This window comes from Chelonoidis abingdonii, chromosome 8, assembly GCF_003597395.2.
Source record: "Chelonoidis abingdonii isolate Lonesome George chromosome 8, CheloAbing_2.0, whole genome shotgun sequence".
NCBI classification, from domain to species: Eukaryota; Metazoa; Chordata; order Testudines; family Testudinidae; genus Chelonoidis; species Chelonoidis abingdonii.
Window position 1 is genome coordinate 14,467,376 of NC_133776.1, and position 16,394 is coordinate 14,483,769.

A 16,394-nucleotide genomic window follows, 5' to 3' on the forward strand; every position below is an offset into this window, starting at 1 on the left:
CTTTCTCTTTCTATTTGAGGATGGTTTCTGAGATCTTCTCCAGAAAAAAGGGGAAGAGTTTACCTGAGCAAAGTCACACCTCATCTGACTTCACACTTCAACTTGATTTCTGCTCTCTTGTCAAGCTTAAATGTCAAGAAGACGTTTCATGACTCTTCTTTATTGTTCTTTTATTGCTTCCTATATTGCTTCTATGTCCACCAAGTCAAAAACCTTTCTCCTAGTCTGCCAAAGTCACGTAAAGAAGCGAGAGCCAAAAACTGTAGAACATTCCTGCTGGCTCTTCACTGCAGGAGATAACGTATTGTAATGCAGATTTTCCACAGATCTCTGTAGGATCTTGCAGGTTCCGTAAATGCCTCATGTCAAACATTACAATAAAACTATATTTTTCCAGTTGTCTTCGTTGTAAAATAATTTCCTGTATTCCAAAGAAGTTGATCTATTCTGCTATATGGAGCATGCTCCAAGAAAGAGATTGAATTCCACCCTCTACCTACAGCTGACTGAAGCCAAGAGCTTCTTTAGGTCTAATTCAACAATTCCTTTGTAAAGACTTTCATAGAACCCTGACAGTAGACTTATGAACCTAGTTCTTGTGGTCCTTTTTTGTAAATGAATTCATACTACTCTTGCAGTGTCTGAGTCTGGTGGCATCCTTCCATTGTTCAAGAACTCTTGTTGGCAACATAGCACTCCGGTTCTCCAAAGCTCAGTAAACTTGTAAAGCATAACCATAATTTCTTGGTACTTCATTAATTTTCAAACTCTTAGTAGCCTTTTCAGTTCCACCTGTTCTGATTTCAGCAATATCCTTGTGTGATGAAGAATCATCTTCTAGGTAGCTTAATTCTCTTATATATTCTTTATAAATTCATAGATTATAAGGCCAGAAGGGATCATTGTGATCATCTAGTCTAAACTAGATATCACAGGCCATAGGATTTCCCTGAATTAATTCCTGTTTGAACTAGAGCAAATCTTTCAGAAAGCCATACAACCTTAATTTAAAAATTCTAGTGATAGAGAATCCACTACAATCCTAGATAAACTGTTCCAATGATTAATTACTCTCACTGTTGTAAATTTACAACTTATTTCAAGTCTGACTTTATCTAGCTTCAACTTCCAACCATTGGATCTTGATATACCTTTGTCTTCTAGACCAAAGAGCCCTCTCCATTGTCAAATTTCTGTTCCCTACATAGGTACTTATAGACTGTGATCAAGTCACACCCTAACTTACTCCTTGATAAACTAAACAGATTGGCCTCCCTGAGTCTTTCACTATAAGGCATGTTTTCCAATGCTTTACTCATTCTCATGGCGGTTCTCTGCACCCTCTGCAATATTTTTACATCCTTCTTGAAGTGTGGATACCAGAATTGGACACATTATTCCTACAGAAGACACAGTAGTGCCAAATACAGAGTTAATATAATCTCTCTACTCCTACTCGATATTTTACAGCTCAGTTTCTGTTCAAATCCCTCCTTCAACATTGCCTGTAAGAAGAGAATAAATAGCTAATAAGAAAAACAAGTTTCAAGTTACTGATATTTCCATGGGTTCTCAGTAGGTCCCTTCTCCCTGCTGGTCTGTTAGATGCAAATATAACCCACCCTCCTTGGTGTGGTATTCTGTCCCATCTAGGGGCACTGAGACATGAGTGAGAGAGAAATGAATTAATGAGTCTGCTCTACAGAGGTATCTAACAGCCAGTTGGCTTTTGGCTCACGTAGTAGAGACTCATGCACTAAGCTCCAGAGATCCCATGTTCCATTCCACCTGTCGATGACCGGAGTCTGCTGGCATTACACAAGCTCTACAGGGCAGGGTCCATCTTAATTTTGTGTCTTATAGTGAACTAAGCATACTGTTGGTGCTAAAAGAAATGATAGAAACACTCAACATCTTTATTAAGAAAAATTTCTCATTGTCTTTATTTACTTTAGTATTTTTCATATTTGTCCATATATAACTTTGGATTTATCCTAGCTACTCTGTGCATAGTTTTCTGCAAGACTGTATAATATCCTTAATCACAGATTTGATACGGAGTTTGTCTTTAACAACGAACATAAAACGCAAAGCTTTGACGTGTATTTGCTATATTATGTCCTTGTTTCACAGTAAGATTTCTGGATCCACTCTATTCCAGTACACTTGGAGAGATTTAAGATCAAACTCGGAAGGTGCTGAGCACTCTCAATCCAATCCAGCAAAGCACTCGCATAACTTTAAGCACCTGATTAAGCATGTGTGTGAGTCCACTGAAACTAAAGTTAAGCATGTGCCTACAACCTTTGCTGGAATGGGCTAAGAGCACTCAGCACTTTGCAGGATTGAGCCCTTACTGTATTTTGACACAAGCATTTAAAATGACACAAGCATTTAAAAATCAATTTATATTAGTTTGGTTTCCAGTTATTTTTCCTCATGCTATAGATGCCTGCTTTCATACGAGTTAAAAAGGAATTCAAGAAATGTTGGAGGATCCCATTCCCATTTCTTTTTCCATTTTCCATTGTAAATTAAAGCTCATATTCCATTTACTCTGGTTTATATCACTATAAATCACTTTCTCCAAAGTCGCAAATCCCATTGAAAGGAATATAATTTCAGCTGGCCACCTGCAGGGGTCAGGAAGGATTTTCTTCCAATGTATTCTGCAGCTTTTTTTAATTGTTTCCTTCCTCTGAAATACCAGGAACAGCCACAGCTGGAGATAGGGCATTGGGCAGGGGTTTCTTGCTCACCTGCTCAGAGGCTAAATGATCACCATATGTGGGGTCGGGAAGGAATTTTTTATCACAGGTCAGATACGGGGAGGGGAGGGCTTTGCCTTCCTCTGCAGTGTGTGGGTGCCGATCACCTGCCAGGATTATCTGGGTATATCTCAATCTTTTCCCTGCCATTGCAAAGGCCTTGGGCAATTGTGGTACACCTCGGTCTCACCTATTCTTTCTTGGCTGCACATAATAGTCTAGTCTCTTATGGGCTGTGATACTTTGATCTAATCTCGGTTGTTGAGTTTAGTGAACAGGTGCTAGGTGGCAGTGATGGCAGCCTGGGGCACACAGGAGGCCAGACCAGATGGTCTGGTGTTCCCTTTTGGCCTTAAACTCTGATTAATGATTAAGCCCAGATATGGTCCAGAGGTCCAACTGAGCTGTTTACAATGGCCTAGAAAATTGGGAAATCTTGTTCAGTAAAAAATAAATGAGACCTAAAAAAAAAAAAATAATAAATCAGTATTAAATACACGGAACAGTCAAGATTTAAATGGAAGTAAAACTCTTAAACTTGCATGCCACTGAAGCAGGCAGAAGGAGGCTGAGACCCCTGCCTTTCATGCTGCAAATACCTTTGACGTCACAGCGGCCAGAAGTTCACTCTTTGACTTGACGTGAGCTTTGACTCAATAACAGATATAGCATATTTGTATATTCATATACTTCAGGCCCACCTGTGTCCTCTGCCTTTATACCTAGCCATAAAGAAGCAGAATCAATGTTGTGTGCACAGCTTTCATTTTGTCATTTCCTGCCTTCTGAGTACTTAACCACCCCAACCGTAATGTTTTCTAAATATGGTTTCATTAAATGAAATTTCATAGGCTTTTCAATCAAGTGTACAAGCTAGAAAAAGAGAAATTCCATAACATGGAAGTATTTGGCTTGACATCATCAGAATCTTCTACCCTAAGTCCTTTTCTGTGCACTTTGGTAGGTGCACAGGACGGAGACTCTCAAGTTCAACCCTTACCAGTTATGCATTTGTTGAGGTAAGAATTCCTGCATAGCCCTTCCTCCTTTACAGGACAGCCAAGCAGGTACAGTGCAAAATTCTCCAACTGCACATTTTACAAGCTAGTGAGACCATCACACATGAAACGCACCTCCATGCACAGAGTTTTTAAACCTTTAATGAGCCAACTCTTTTCAAATCAAAAATCAGTTTTCACAAGAACACTGGAAGACACTTCTTAATTAGAGCTATTTTCATGCCAAATTTCATCTATCAACCCCTTTGCTCTTTAGGCAATAGACTTACGACAAAGAAAGTCAAAAGGACAATTTTTAAACAACGAGAACATGTACCCACTCACCCGCTAGGGCTTGTTTACACAAGTTTTGTTTTTTTGTTTTTTTTAAACACTAGAGCAGCTACACCAATGCAGCTGCACTGGTGCAAACCCCTAGTGCAGCTCTCTCCACCAGCATCAGAAATTATTTTGTACTGGCACAGTCTACCACAGGGCAAGACACACCAAACAAATTCTTAGTGTAGACAAGTACTCAATCACAGGGGAAAGGAGAAAAAGAAACTAAAAATTCTACTGACAAGAGGCTAAAGTTTCCAAAAGTTATAAACAGAGGGTTCAAACAGAACATTTCTGCAACAGTTGCTATGGAGGGAAGGCTATTCCTATAGTTATAATATGATAGTGCTTTATTATATCTTAGAAAAAGGGACTACTACACATGTGGACCCTTTCTCAAACACGTCTCTTTGTGTGCTTGAAGGGTAATCAGAAAATTGCCCAAGATCTCATTCTTTGCTTCCTAAGCTGATTCTGTTCTCTCTAGAGCAATTTGATTTGGACACTTCACTGCACAAAAACCTAATAATCAACAGAGCAAGACAGCTGCAAAAATTGGTAGCCAATATAGCCGCCTTGTGAAACACTTGTAGTGTAAGCTCCATGGATCTGCTGTTTGTGAAGTTTATAGAGACAAATGATTTCTTTCCGCACACCAATATAAGAAGAGTTCTGAGTAGTGAAGAGTTCATGCTAAAGATCATTGTACTCCATACATAAAATTACCAAAAATATGGACGAGACATAAATGTGATTAATATGGAGTTGGGGCTATCTGTATAAAACCACATAAAAGATAAGGTATGGCATATAATAAAAATGAGTATGACCCAGCATAGTACTGCTGTTTTGTATGCTGTGCCCCACCAGGAATGAGGCAACAACAGGGAGGTATTGTTTCTATAGGTAACAAAAGCCACCAAGTGCACATCGCAGATCAAAGCAAGAATGACACCAAGGTGTGTCTTCATGGCAAGGAAGATGACAATCCTCTATTACAAAATAAGTAATAGTGCTTTAAACATTCGAGTAGTGTGCACACACACATACACTTTACAGTTATTTAATACTCAGAACACCCCTATGAGTATAATGATCCTCATTTTACACATGGGGAAACTGGCATACAGAAGAGAAGTGATTTACCCAAGGTTATACACAAATCAGTGAAATGGAATGCAAAAAGTTCCCAGCTCCATGTCCTGTGGTTACTCCACAAAACTACTTTGCCTCTTCTCTCACATTACACTGCATATGTCCACATTCAATTACACATAGATAATCTAATCTATACGCACAGAGAAATCTATATACAACACAACCATATTCAAAATACTTACAGATTGAAGTAATTTATCCTTCACCATGACATTTACTATATATTGTTCCTATACTAACATTTAACTTGCACATTTTACCAAAACAACAACAGTAGACATGTGATAGCCGCCCTCTTGCTCACACTGGGGATTGAAGCAGGGACCTGCAAAGCCCAAAAGTATGAATGGCCAAAGGCACAAATAGGACCTGCAATACATTCACCAGTAGAGCTGCACAGCAATTTGTTTTTAACAAATAGCTTATTCACCCAAAAAATGCAGTTTGGGGCCAACAGGAACTATTTGTGAATTCAGAAGTGTGAACAAATTTTTTTTTTTTTTTTGCAGAAACAAAGTCAAAATATTTTGACATTTTCAAAACAAAACATTTTGACTTTCAGAACAACATTTTGTTGAGAAGTTTAGCTAGATTTAGTTCTACAAAAAAGAAGAAGTAAATACACCTTAAAAACAAACAAAAGAAATAATTTGAGTTGAACAAAACACTTAATTTGACCTGAAATGATTTTTGTTGTTGTTTTGATGAGAAACATTTCCATTTTATGTCAACCTGAACAAAATATTTTTTTTGGTTCAGACACCAAACCAAAAAAATTAATTATTCACTCAGCTCTGTTCACCAGTGACTTACAGATGGACTTTCAACATATCGTCAGCTAACTTTTTGAAAACATTTTTTTAAACTGAAGAAAGTTCATTTTAAACCAAGTTCCCTCCTGCCTGCCCACTCAGGGCTGTAGGGGAAGACCATAGTATAGGTGACAGTTATGTAACCACACTGAAAGAGAAAGAACTTGCAAAGACAGGCCCATGTTCTAGTGAACGTGGAAAACTTGTGATACAGGAGATATTGGATGCTGTTACTGTAGTGAACCTGAGTGCAACCTGTGACAACCATTCAAGCCATAAGTATCTTTGTACTGATGTATACAACTGGTGGTTTTCACTATACACAACCCCCTTCCCCCTGCCCCATTTCTTCATATATAGTACTATGAACCAAATTCTGTGCTACTTACTTGAATAAAAAAATCCCACTGACATCAACTTTGCTTCAGTTTTTACTCAAGCATAGCATTTGACGCATTAATATTGGATTAGTTAACAGGATTCTCTACATTCAGCAATGTGAATGGATCTTCTGATATCTCTTAAGAGAATCGAGTGCTTTTCACCCTTGATTGTAAATTCTTAAGGGTGAGGAACCTAAAATATATAGGTTAACATGCAGGACCTTCTAGGAAAACTTCGTAATGCTTTATAATCGTATTGATTATATTAACTGCTGTTTATTCTGCATAAAATTGCACTGCTTAATAAAATTAGAACATATAAACAAAACAACTTGCCTGCAACTCTAAATCATTTCTGTTTCAATTATTTTAGACAAGTAATACATATAGCACTTATTTTCTGTTCTAGACTTATCTCTACACTGAAATGCTTTGACTACAAGATGAACAAAACTGGGAGTAGGCTCTTTTCTTGTCCTAATTTTGTTGATACTGGAAATAAATGCTGGATTATGGCTGTACTTGGCCTCTTACAAAGGCTCTCTAGATTAAGAATCTAAAAATATGTTGCATTGATTGATATACTGTAGTTTGGCATTGTTACAGTACATACTAATGCCCTCTATATAGAGATTACTAACAAAATTGCTTGTATATGATATCAATAAAAAACTGTACTGAGTGATTTGAAAAGAAGCCTATATGAAATAAGTTATTTTTTTAACAAGACATTCAGAATAAGATCTGAATTCTCTGTTTTCTTTCCTTACTAATGATTTGCTCTCTTTAGATGAACGTAAGAATGGACGTACTGGGTCAGACCAAAGGTCCATCTACCCAGTATCCTATCTTCCGACAGTGGCCAATGAACAAAACAGGCAATCATCAAGTGATCCATCCCCTGTTGCCCATTCTCAGCTTCTGGCAAACAGAGGCTAGGGACACCTTCCCTACCCATCCTGGCTAATAGCCATTGATGGACCTGTAAAAGCAGCAAAGAGTCCTGTGGCACCTTATAGATTATCAGATGTATTGGAGCATGAGCTTTTGTGGGTGAATATCCACTTTGTCAGATGCATGGACCTGTCCTCCATGAACTTGTCTAGTTCTTTTTTTAACCGTGTTATAGTCTCGGCCTTCACAACATCCTCTAGTAAGAAGTTCCACAGGTTGACTGTGCAGTGTGTAAAAAAATATTTCCTTGTTTGTTTTAAACCCGCTGCCTAATAATTTCATTTGGTGACCCCTAGTTCTTGTGTTATGAGAAGGAGTAAATAACACTTCCTTATCTACTTTCTCCACACAAGTCATAGACCTCAATCATATCCCCCTTAGTCGTCTCTTTTCCAAACTGAAAAGTCCCAGTCGTATTTATCTTTCCTCATACAGAAGCCATTCCATACCCCTAATAATTGTTGTTGCCCTTTTCTGAACCTTTTCCAATTCCAATACACTTTTTTGAGAGGGCAACCACATCTGCACGCAGTATTCAAGATGTGGATGTACCATGGATTTATAGAGAGGCAATATGATATTTTCGGTTTTATCTATCCCTTTCTTAATGATTCCCAACATTTTGTTAGTTTTTTTCACTGCTGCTGCACAGAGTGGATGTTTACAGAGAACTATCCACAATGACTCTAAGACCTCTTTCTTGAGTGGTAACAGCTCATTTAGACCCCATCATTTTATATGGCTCAACTATAGCATTGTCAGTAAAGTTCAAGTCAGACAACGTCCTCAGTGATGTTCTCGTTTGCTGTATTTGCCAATCCCATAGCAATTCTTAATTATGGTCCTAAACCTGAACTCTGATTCACATAGTGAGACTATACCTTGATAGAGTCTGACTAAAGTCAATGGGGTGATACCTAGGTGCAGGGAATTCAACCAGTACAGACCACATTGCATGATCAGAGCCTAAATTGGAATCAATGAACTACCCACATGAGCATGGATTACCTGAGTGAATGAAGATTGAAGGGTTGGGGCCTTGGACAGGAAGAAAGAGTTTGGATAGATTTATATCTTTGCATGCCTTATGAAAACAGGGTTTTCTAGATGATTTTAATAGTTATTTTAAAAACCTAAGAGACATTGGCCTTTGTGGAAATTTTCTAATATATCACTGATAAAAGTCACATAGCACTAATGATCTTCACGCTTCTGAATTTTTTTAAAAATCTTTCAGAGCCTCATAAGGGATCAGAGAACAATTCAGTTCCTCCAAGTGTCTTACGCTTTGGTTGGTTGGTTTTTTGTTGTTGTTGTTTTTTTAACAGGGAAGTGCAACGGATATTTGCAATGCAGATTGCCTGTTACATTCCAAAATTTTAATGAATTCAAGACAGTACCTTAGACCCAGCTACAAGAGAGAAGTCATGCTAAGTTAAAAATGTTATGTTTCCGAGTAGCTTGAATCATCTTCTATTTGCATTATGCAGATAACAGTGTCAGAATAATGAATTTCCAGTTTTGTCTGACATCTAATATGCCCTGCAACAACAAGAAAGAGACAACCAATTTTTCGAAGTTTGCTGACTTCTTGTTATTGGTGAGCAAATTTAGCAGCAACCCTCCTTTCGATACAGAGAATTTAAGTCGTTAAAGTATTTCCACATTTTGATACAGAAACTCTGTTGGAACAAACAGGTCACACAACCCATCAAGAAGTCTTCTGTATTCTCAAAAGAGCCTTTAAGTATTTCCCGATTCTTTAAGAAAAATAAAAAATCGGTGCCTTTGCTTTCACAAAGCTTTGTCCCGTTATGTTATTTCCAACACTTCTTTGAATACACATGTATGTGTACTACCTGATGCTCATGCAAGGACAGGTCGAAATGCCCCTGCCTTTCTAAAAAATGTGTTTTAAAAGACCAAAATAAGCCAAATACTGCGTTAAAGCCAAATACTGCGTTCTTTCCTCAGGCAAAACTCCCAGCAAAGTCAGTGGGAGTTTTGCCTGAGTAAGGACCGGAGGTTTTATTATTCATCCCTCGGGTTCAAAGACGATTTCTTTAAAACACTGCTGAGCTCGCCACAGCTTCATTCGGAGCCAAATTTCCCCCGCTTGGAAGGAGCCTGCCCGGTCCAACACGCCAGGACTTCTCTGGTCAGTTTCTCTCTGGCTCTCCCACAAACACAGGCGTGACTTGTTACACAATGAGTGGCACTCTAGCTAGCCCTGGCCGATTGCACTGCCGTGGGGGGGCTTCTCTTGTGCTACACGTCCACACCGAATTGCCACAACAAGCGATGACCGAGTGAGGAGCGAGGACCCTCACTGATCTCTAAGCACACCCCACCGAGCCCTTTGGCCACCCCCGGTCAGGAAATGGCTCCAGCTGGCAGGCTGCTGCAGCTGCTCTGGACCAAGCCTCAGCTGAGTGTCAGATGCTTCCTCTCCTCACCCCGCTTGGAACAGCCCATGACACCGCGACTTGGAAGGGAGGCGAGCCCGAGCGGCGAGCTCCGGCGGGGGAGGAGGGCGAGAACTCGGGCGCAGCGCGCTTGCAGCTGGGCACAGCTGGAGCAGCGGCAGCAGCAGCGCCCTACTCGCCTGCAGACTGCACCCGGCGGGGGACGTTCGCCCAGGCGCTCCTACCGGGGGTCGCCTCGGGAGTTGGCAAACTTGCCCCTGCCCTGTGCAATTCATCTCCGCGTGTCCCATTACCTTGGAGAGGAGCGAGCCCGGGCGCGGCGCGGCGCGGCTGCACTGAGCTGGCTGGGCAGGGAGGGTTTTCAGCAGCCGTAAAGCGGAGAGAGCCCTTTCCCTTCCCTGAGCGGCTGTGTGTGCTTGTTACAAGAGATCAGCCGGCTTGGCAGCCCCAGCGAGGACCAGGGCCAGAGCCAGAGGGAAAGAGAGCAGCTGAGTCACGGCCAGGGAGACATGTCTGCACAGAGAGGAACAGGGTTTAAAGGGCAGGAGGCGAGGGGCTGTGGCGGGGGGTGGATTCCTGCAGAACAGAACTAAAGGGCAGCAGTAAAGAAAAATCAGAGCCCAGCCCCATGGAAAAGCAGAAGAGGCTCTACGCTGCCCCATCCTTGCTCTCCAGATGGTCGCTGCTCTACATTTAAACACCCTTTCGTCAACATGAAGCCAAAGAGGTGTTCTGTGTCCTGCTGCCATCATTCAGGGATTTTATCCTCAGGGGGCTCTGGCAAGTAGGAAAGGGTCATCCTACAGGGAGAAGGCAGGATAGGGTAGCTTAAGGGCATTGTCTACACTACAAAAGGATGTTGACCTTGGTTACATCACCATACAGTCACCACAATAATTAAATGGCTTTTGCGTCTCCACAGAAGTGAAAGTGAGCTAATACGAGCCTGTGCTCTGTACCGGTAAGAACCCGCATCGGCCCATACCCAGCCCACATTAAAGCGGGGGGGGCAGCAATGTTAAAGCACTGCCATGGCAAAGGACCCTGCAGTGCTTTAATGTCCCGGCCCCATTGCCCCACCCCCACCGCCTCTGAAGGGCAGGAGGGGGCAAAGGGTGCAGTTGCCCTGGGGGCGGAGATTTAAAAGGGCTAGTGCAGCAGCAGCATCCGGAGCCCCAGGCCCTTTAAATCAACACGGGAGCCCCAGGCGGTGCGGGCCAGGGGGCCTGGAAGGGCTAGGTAAGGGATGCCCCCAGCCCCGCCCCTTGCAGGGCCAGAGGACCCAGCCCCCCCTAGCCCATACCGGTAAATGTCCTAACTTACTTTCACCCCTGGTTTCCACGCTATGCTCCTAGTGTCAGCAGTGTGCATCCTTAGCAGGAGCGCTTATACCTATTGTACTGTCAATGTGAGGTATCGCAGGATGGCTCCTGAGAGCCAGCAATAGTCAATATAAAGCAATGCGCTGTCTGACACTAAGGGCTTCGCTACACTGGAGAGTTGCAGCACTGGTGAAGGGGTTAAAGCGCTGCAACTCACTCTGTGTACACACTTACAAAGCCCAGCCAGCGCTGTAACTCCCTGGCTGCAGCGCTGGCTGTACACCTGATCTGATTGGGGTGTAGCGATTCCAGCGCTGGTGATGCAGCGCTGCTCATCGGGTGTGGAACAAACTCAAAGCGCTGTTTATTGCCTCCAGGGTATTAGTGAGTATCCAAATTCCTGGTCTACAACAAACCGAGTAATGGCTGAGACGGGCTCTAAAACAAACACAGCTGCTCTTTGCTCAGCGGCAGCGAGCCGCTGGCAGGGAATTGCTTTGGAAAGTATCACAGCTGTTTGAGGGAGAGGGCGACTTGTTCGGGTGAGGCATGTCTTATGTCGTACTGAAGGTCTATTGTAGGAGTGCATACTTTGCAAATTAGTGAATAGAGATGGGTCGGGGGAAGGTCAAAACTTTTAAATATGAACGTTTTAAAAATGACTGTTGTGATCTCCTTAGTCCTTAGAAACTTCGCAATGGCAGTGGAGCTGGAACCAGCTCGAGTTTGTTGAGGAGAGAAACGGCACAATGGGGTTTGACGGGGAGGGGAGTCCGTGGATAAGCTGCTTATCTGGTCTGAAGCTTTTGCATTTAAGCGTGATTGAGAGGGGGGGGTGAAATGGCCAGAATTTGAAGCAGGGCTTACTCCAAAATATCCACTCCTGTTCCCCACCGCTCCTCTCGTCACCTCTCCACCCACCCCCTCTTTGAAAAGCACGTTGCAGCGCAACTTGAACGCTGGGAGTACTGCCCACAATCCCATCCCAACAGTCGCTGCAAATGTGCCACTGCCGCGGTGAGTAGCTGTCAGTGTGGACCACACTGCAGCGCTGTCCTACACAGTGTGACGACCACAGCTGAACTCCACGCGCTGCAGATTTCCAAGTGTAGCCATAGCCCTAGTCAACCTACTAACATCAAGAATTGTCTTGCTAGGCACTCTCCAGGGAGTGGAGATCTTAAGTGTTTGTGTAGCAGCAGTGGTAGCAGGAGCGAAATTTAAATGTAACACTTACATAGGTCGACGTAAACCTGTTCTTGCATCCATTTATTCGGGCCTAACTCATTTGGCCGAGACCACAAGAAAGTCTGGGCCTGAGCAGATTGACCAGTTTAATGATTGTCTACTCTAGTGCCCTAGCAATAGACTCTTCCTCCCAGCTGAGCGTGGCTTTATTTTGTCTAGAACTGCCTAAGCTCTATGCCCAAGCACTCTTCTGCCAGTGTATGATGGTGGGTAACCACACACCAGGTGCCGGTCGTCTGCCCTCTGATTGGCCAGGCAAGACCACTTAATAAAGGAGTGCTGCTAAGCTTGCTAAGAGCGCAACGTTGGCTTGCTCTTGCAGTAGAGGCTTCATGCCAGCCTCAGAGCAAGAGCAGCTTTTAGGAACTGCGGGCCCAATTCAAATTTACCTGGTAGTTGGTCGGGTTCTTCTGGCTTGGTGAGGGGAGGTGTCCTTCACTCGGCTCTCGTGCTTCTGTGGTCATTTTTGGCAGTGGGGATCCACGGAAGACCCAGAACAAAGAAGGACAACCCCTTCCCCCCCCGGCCAAAGTGCACAAGACGTCAGAGCACCGCGGTGAGTAAAAAAAAAATAAGAAGAGCCATAAGGCATGGGGCCAACAATTCCAGGGAATCGTCCTAAAGCCAGCCCTGCTCCAGAGGTCCCCAGTTTGATCCTGCCCACCAACAACCAGGGGTCTGTTGGTGTTACATATGCACTAGGAGGAGTTTTGAACATAGCTATCCTTCAAGCCCTTTCTAATGTAGAAAAGGCTTAAGGGAAGGAGACTAAGCTCTACCAGTGTAAGGCAATTTTATATCGGTATAACTGTGTCCACACTAGTATAACTACTTTGTATAAAAACCCACCGCTGAAATAGTTATATCAGTAAAAAACTATGTAAACCACACTTAAGTTTAAAATCATGAGTCAGGAGCCAAATCATCTGGTTGGGGTCCTGTTTCTTAACAATCTGGTTTCTGAGCCTAAAAGCTGAGGCTTTAAGAAAAACAGTAAATATTGTGAGATTTATGATAAAATTACCAGAGTTGGCAACAGTGACAGTTGGCCACAATCTGCAGCGGAAATTCTGACCATTTGTCTAACTACAGTTATGTCTTTGAATGTGGTTGTTCAATAAAAAGTGAGCTTGCCCATATTTGGGGGCTGAGTTCTCATTTTCTCAGGCACATTAAAATGAAATAATACTGCTGCTGCAATTGCCTCTCTGCATTCTGTTTGCTGTTTTGGATAATTGGGCCAGGTTTTCCCATTTTTATGCTCTAGTTTTTAGAGTGTCTGACTCTCACTTGGGCTTCTGTGTTTAGTTTTGCCCATACTTCACTATAAATTAAAATGTCATTGGTACCACCAGTCTGAAGCTACGAGTCTCAGCTGAGGTTATATAATTATTTCTTTCAAAAGTAAGTGAAAATTCTAATACCCAAACAATATTACAGACAGCATCCATCTGGTTTGAAATCTCCACCGAAATACAGACCAGCCCTAGTTTAGGCTGCTGTTGATGTGGAGCACTCCTTTTGGCTGTGTCTGCAAATAGGTTTAATTCCAGGTTCCACTTCAAGCCAGTGGAGAATAACCTGATAAATCCGGAAAGCATCTACACTTAGCCCATTCACTTGTACCTGCATCACGTGCTGATAGTGTGCAGGCATCTCAGTCCTGTTGCTCTGCTTAGTCCCTCCTTTCATCCCCTCTCCTCTGACTGATGGCTCTGTCCTACTGCTGTGCTCCACCTCTTTCCTGTTTGTATCAGTTCTCTTTGTCCCATTCCCCATCAGACCTCTAGTCATGTCCCATCTGACTGGCAGCTCCATGCTATTATGCCTTTTTCCAGCTTGAAAGCTTGTCTGTCTCACCCATAGAAGTTGGTCCAATAAAAGATAATTACCACCCCAACTTGTCTCTCTACTATCCTGCGGTAGACAGGGCTACAACTACACTGCATACATTTTTCCCCACTCAGTCCACTCTCAGCCTCCTTGCGCTGCAACCAGGATGCCTGACTCCTTTTCTTGCCCAACTAGTATGTCTGCTTGTGCTGTGACTGGAGAAGGATTTTTCCCAGCCTCATGGGCCAGGTTCATGAAAGGCATGTTTAGTTCATATACGTCTATCAAATAAGTGATACTCACATTTCTACTTTAGTAGTGCAGAAGCCCCACAGATAACTGAGGACATATATCTTCTCTATATGTATAGAGAAGATATTTTGTGGTGTACATGTAGAGTAAGTAATTTAGGGAACCACTAAGGATCAGCCATTTGGAAGGGGGTGGGATGAGGTGGACTCATGGAGGTTTAGCTAGTAATCCTAGATTCCTGAGTTTTCTTCACAATTATATATAAATATGTAGGTTAAACAATTAGAAACGGTATTCTGCAAACTCTTAAATTGAGCATGTATCAAAACTAATTAATTAATTCCATAGCAACAGAGGACAGTTTCCCAATGCACATCATGGATTATGTATAGAGTTATAATTGTCTGATGTGCAGTAATTAGATGGCTTTGCTGAACCCCTTTAACATCAGTAGATAACTTTGATCTTGAATCCAATCACATTATAATACTGCCCACTTGTAAAAAAGGAGCTTCCTGAAGGTAATTAATATTTCATTCTGACTGGGAGCATTTTACTATTCCTTCTGTCCTAAAGCTGCAGTTTGTCTTGGATTCCGTGTTGCTAATGTAGAGGTTACAGAGCTCAGCAGCCCTTAGCAAAGGTGGAGAAAATCTGTTAAATTTCACTGCCTAAAAGTCAGGGTTAAGGGACTATTGTTTACACCAAGAGAAGAGAACGGGAATCAGGAAGCCTTTCCTAGAAGAGTGGTTATGACATCCCCATCCCCACTGAAAAACAAAAAAGTAGGAAATTGTTTTCTCGACCAGAGGAGAAAAGTGCTACCACCAAAACCTCCACACCTCTGACTTGTATAAGAGCAGAGCAGTTCTGAATTTCAACCTGTCTAAGGAAAGTAGCTTCTGCTTTTCGAGTATTGCAATTGCAGTGTCTGAGAAGACGGGAACAGCTACGAAAGGGATTTCAGAATAGTCCAGAGAGCAGCAACACAGTTAGTCACACTGAGGAGCAGAAGAGAGGGAGAAGCTAATTTACAAAATTAGTCAAAAAAGCAACAGGAAAGGTACCCTGAAGAAAAACAATGTGATGGCATTGTAACCTGGAGCCTGCCTCTCTCCTCAAAGTCCTGCATTTTGTGGACAGGACATTGAAAGAGCCACCATAAAGCGTTACCGCTAGGGAGCCCAAACCTACAAGCATTTGAATACATTAATAACTTTACTCATGTGCATAGTCCCATGGGCCATTAATCTGTCCCTTACTGCTTTAACAATAATAATTCAAAACAGTATTTCCTTAAAATCTGTCCTCTTCTCTCACTAAAATCCTTGCCTATGACTTGTTTGTAGTAGTCAAGGTGGAAACAAAAAAAAGATCATCTCTTCTCTAGCCTTCTGCTAAGTCATCCTGCCTCCCCTCAGCCTGCCATTGGATATCACTGTGACATTGCATCCCATAATGCTTTATGAATGTATATATGACATAACTGGAATATGTTTTATGTTACTGTAAGCCGGTCGTACTGGAGTATGTCCCCCTCAGGTGCAGCAGGAAGCCAGGGCGCCTCCTTAGGCACAGCAGTCAGCGACGTTGCGCTGCCTCGTCAGGTCTAGGGGCTCAAGAAACCAGTAATAGGGGCAAGCCCCGGGCAGAGCGCCTAAGCCCGGCCTTGGGGCGGGGCCGGCAGCAAACCGTTCAGGCTCAGCTCAGGGCTGAGCAAATACAGTCTATGAGCCCTGGCCCTTGGGCAGGGCGGGGCAGCAAACAGTTCAGGCTCAGCTCCTAGTGTCAGGGGCTGAGCAAACACAGTCTATGAGAAGGCCTCCTCAGGCCAGAGAGAGAGAGAGCAGGGAAAACGGCTCAGGCGTAGGCTCAGCACCATCAGTCCAAGGGGGGTGGTT

At 42.8% G+C, this 16,394-nt stretch overlaps 1 protein-coding gene across 1 annotated transcript in view; it reads right to left on the minus strand.

Annotated features, from left to right (window-relative positions):
• The window catches only part of NAALADL2 (N-acetylated alpha-linked acidic dipeptidase like 2), a 912,012-nt gene extending 901,787 nt beyond the window's left edge, over positions 1-10,225 (minus strand). Inside the window, exon 1 of the mRNA XM_075068381.1 lies at positions 10,132-10,225. The gene's annotated coding sequence lies outside the window, so the exon portion shown is untranslated. The remainder of the gene's footprint in view (positions 1-10,131) is intronic.
• Between the last annotated feature and the right edge of the window lie 6,169 nt (positions 10,226-16,394).